The 4,714-nt window shown below is 32.7% G+C and overlaps 1 long non-coding RNA gene across 1 annotated transcript; it reads left to right on the forward strand.

Moving 5' to 3' along the window:
* The first annotated feature begins 899 nt into the window (after positions 1-899).
* Positions 900-1,611, forward strand: LOC123321903. The gene is made up of 2 exons (XR_006538971.1): positions 900-1,168; positions 1,226-1,611. It is a non-coding gene; the product is annotated as an uncharacterized LOC123321903 (long non-coding RNA).
* The last annotated feature ends 3,103 nt before the right edge of the window (positions 1,612-4,714 follow it).

The raw sequence follows: 4,714 nt of genomic DNA on the forward strand, positions 1-4,714 counted from the left end.
TGGTGAAACCTTTGTCTCGGATGAAATTGAAACAATTTTAGGACTCCCTCAGGGTAGTATTGTTGGTCCTTTATTGTTCATAATTTATGTTAATTCTCTACCTAAGGCGATCAAAAGTGAATGTGAACCTCTAATTGAGAGGATGATGAAGAATATACCCTCATCTCGGACTGAAGTAAAATCACCAGCTGTTTTGACTAAAAGCATTGAAACAAATCATGCTCTTTCAGTTAAGTCTACAATGCCGTCCCAGGATACTACCTCAATGAGATTATTTGCAGATGATACAAATATTTTGACCCGATCGTCATGTATTCCATACGCTGTTGATGTTTGCAATATTGTGGTTAACTCGGTAAAAACTTGGTTATGTAATTATAATCTTCTTGATAGCTCTGTTGTGGTTGAAGATAATGTGAAATTTTTGGGTATAGTTCTTGACAGTCAATTAAAGTGGGGACCTCATACAGAACAACTTAAGACCAGATTAAGCTCTGCATGTTACACATTATTTATGTTAATTGGTCAAGTGGATTTCGATGTGCTCAAACCAGAGATATAGAAGGGGGGAGATTGAGCTTCGACCACTGCGCATCCTATTTTCATGGGACAAAAGTGGGTCCGCCATTTGTCAGGTCATAGCACGGTATTATGATCACGGTTTAACAATTTAGTGAATATTCTTGTCATTTAGCTGCCATTGCCTGCTGTCAAGTCAAACGAATGTAAACAATAATAACAAATATCGTATTTTTGGTGATATTTAGCGGATTCGTGTGGTTTTATTAGCTTTTTTTGCTGAATAGCAGGATATTTACGATGGCTTACTTCACAATTATAGGTAAGTTCCCAATTATATCATTTTTTGAATATCTTTGATAGATTTACAAAATTGATGAAAAGACTCATCGAATTGAAAAAACTCCAAGCATCATATAGAAGGAAATTATACAATTAAGTCTCTAAAAAATAAAATACAACACATGAAAGAAATGATGGACTTTTTTAGACAAGATCAACGTATTTCTGAAAATGCTGCCCATCATTGGGAGAAATCTTTTGATTCAGTGCCACATTGATGGAGAGATATTTAAAAAATGTAGAGAATGATACTGTGACCCTAAAAGTTCCAGTCTTGAGGGAATTGTAATATTCTTCAAAAATCAAGGTAAGATGAGATAATTTGATATGAAACTGAGATGATTTTATTTTATGTTTGTTTCAGGGGGACTTCATGTACCATCATATGGAATTATAACGATATGTCAATCAGGAATTTGATGATTTCAACTAAAAATAGAGTTCCAAGAGATGAAAATTTTCTTGAAGCATTTGCAACAATTCAGTTCCAAAAATTTTATGATCGAGTTGATGATTTGTTCCCTTCCTTGAAAGAACATTTTTCATATTCTTCAGTGATTGGCAGACATCATGGCTTTCTTTTAATGAAAAATATTGCCAGATCTCATTTTAAAATTAGAATATTCAATCTGTAAAAAGTTTATACTGAAAAATTCAAGGTTCTGCAATTAGAAGACTTCATCACTTGATTTTATGCAGGAATCGATACTGGATATACAATATTGTATAAATAAAATGAATAGAAAAATGTTTTTTTTTTTTAAATATTTAATGCCAGTAGCTACTGAAAAATTTATCGACCTTGTTAGCTTTCATCATATCATGTCTTACTTCCAATAAAAAATATCAGATCAAATTATCCACTTTGTGCAAAAAATCTAGTGTCCTTCAGATAGAAAAAATCGTGTTTCCTTAGAAACAGAAAATAAAATTAAAACTTAATAGAGTTCCAGAATTGCATCTCGAAGGAACGGGCAATTTTTCAGGTTACTTTCCTCTGATCGTAATTAGGGAATAGTAGTGAAAAACGATTCTGGAACAAATCAAATATTGGTGACGCTTCGAAGTCTATATATATCAGACTACCCCATAAGACCAAATTGCTAGAATCTTCGAAATCATAGATTTTATTTTGAAAACGTTACCTATTTTAATATTTCGTTTCATGTTTTTATTTGTTGTTAGGAAACTATTTTTCCCACTGGCTCCCAACCAGAATCAACATAGAAGTATATATTTCAATGATTTAAAAAATTTTGAAATTGAATTAGGTTCTCAAACTGGGAGAAAAAATTCGAAAAACTTTCAGATAAAGTCAAACATAGGTACCTACTTTATTACAATATGAATAGAAAAGACAAATTAAAATTTATCGCTCCCTTCATCGTTGGTTACAAACGCTTGAATATAATTCAAAAGGATTCATTGGTACAGTTTAGAATTTAGATGATATGTTCAATATTTGCACATCTCATTATATTCACCAGAATACACAAAACAAATAATTTTTTCCTTCGTTGAAATTTTTGGTATTCATTTTGTATTGTACTGAAGAAATAAGAAACGAATTGACCGAAATCTCATAATTTCAAGTACTGTTATCAACGAAATCATAACATTCAAATTCTGAATTTTACGTCCCCCTGTTATATAACTCTTGCCACATGCTATCACTTTTAGGCGGTGCTGTATATATTTCCTGACAAATGGCGGCCTTCAATTTTAGCCAGTTCGCGCAGCTGGAAGCTCAATCTCCCCCCTTCTATATCTCTGGCTCAAACTTGTCTATTTTGCAAATTTTCATTCCATACTTTCATATGGAATAATTTTTGGGGGTAGTTCATCAAATGTGGAAAATATTTTCGTTGTTCAAAAAAGGGCATTGCGTACTATGTTACGTTTGAGTTATAGAGAATCATGTATAGGAAATTTCGAAAAAAATAATATACTCACTGTCTATGGATTATATGTATATAGGCTCTTACTTTTTTTTAGAAAACGAATTCATTATTTTGAGGATTACAAAAATGTTAATAACACCAGAAGAATGTTTCCTTATAATGTACCTATTCATAGGACAATACTAAGGGAGAGAACTGTTGAATGTATGGCAATATCTATGTACAATGCTCTACCAAAAACTATTAGAATGATCACTTGCGATGAGGATTTTAAGAAATCTTTATATTGTTTTATTTTGAAATCAGAGCCATACAGTTTATCTGAATTCATTTCGTACTGTAGGAGATAGGTATGTTAATATTTTGTCTGTTTGATTCCTGTTCAATATGTTTTTTGACTTATTCCATTTTTATATCTTATTTGGTGTAATTTCTTGGAATTAATAAACATATGACTTTAGCCTTGCGGCTTTCACACTCCTCTCCAGAGGAAAATTCACTTATCCCAGATATCTCAGATATCAAAAGGATTAAGCTCTGTTGGAGCCCTTTCCAGGTTTTCGGGCTCGTGGTGGTGGTCGGGTTCGGGTCGCTCCTCGGCTCCCTGCTGTAGGTTGGATTCCTGCTCCACCCGCACTTCCTGTCGGAGCAGACGGTGTTCCTCTGCATTCCCCATGTACTTGCGTACAGTTCTCGCCGTTCCGAGCAGTACCGCCTTCTGCATGACTTTATAAATATTTTCGTCCAACTGAAGTTTTCTCAAGTTCTCTAGTAATTTCTTCGGTATCAGGCCTGTAGATGAAATGACAATAGGGATGGTCTTTATATCTTTCAGCTTCCACTGTCTTCTGGTTTGTTCCACGAGATCTCTGTATTATTATTATTATTATTATTATTATTATAAATAGTAGATGAATCCCTAAAACAATGTTCTTGAATGACAAAAAAAAGCAGGATTGGAAATTATCCTGGTTATAGTGAACCAATGTCTCAATAAATGAGAGGATGAAATAACTCAAAACAAACGAAATTAATTCAGGAACATAATACACATTGATATAAAAGTGGACAAACAAATCAACAGTTGTTGGTTTTCATATATCTGAGTTGATTTCGTTTATTTATCGCCCTTATTCGAAGGCTCACTTATTTGATATCCTCCTACTTAATTTTTACTGATAATTAGTATATCTGGTCATATTTTGAATTTTTAATTTTTTTTATACCATACTTGGAACGGGACCTAACGTTGTCTTTTGAGTACACCTAACAATTTTTAATTTTTTTTCAAACCTAATGTTTCATTTAGAATACACTCTATATCATAAATGATTCATTATATCAGACTTGCACACTGAATTCATACATAACCTATTGCTTGATTGCAGGTCAAGAAGCGTTCAGTGGATTTTTTTTTGCATAGTACTTGAAACAGTATTAACTGTTAACTTTTATGATCCCCTATCAATTTTTATTTGTTTTCAAAATAAATGTTTCATTAAGAATATGCTGTAAATTCAAATATCAGACTTGCACTCCAATATTATGAATTTTCTATTTCTTGATCGCAGGTCAAGGAGCGTTCAGTCTGTTACGCATAGTACTTAAAACAGTACTGATGTCTTTTCTCTACATCTAACAATTTTCAATTTTTTTCGAAGGTAATATTTCATTTTGAATATAGAGCGCGGTCTGGAGTTACAAATCCTACAAAAGTTTTCATTTTATAGGTTTCTCCTTCTTCCTAAAAATCTCAATGTAGTCATTCACATTGAAATGTTTGATATTAGGATCTTCTTTTCTTCTTATAGATGTCATATTCAGAATCTCTTTCAGAATGAAAGACCTCGTCAAGCGTTTTCTCAGATTTCCGTTCGACACATACTGCTTTTTTTCTCCAACATCGGAATTTATTTTCTTCACGACCTTTTGGCTATGTTCATCTTGATTAC

Source organism: Coccinella septempunctata, chromosome X (assembly GCF_907165205.1).
Source record: "Coccinella septempunctata chromosome X, icCocSept1.1, whole genome shotgun sequence".
Lineage (NCBI taxonomy): Eukaryota > Metazoa > Arthropoda > Insecta > Coleoptera > Coccinellidae > Coccinella > Coccinella septempunctata.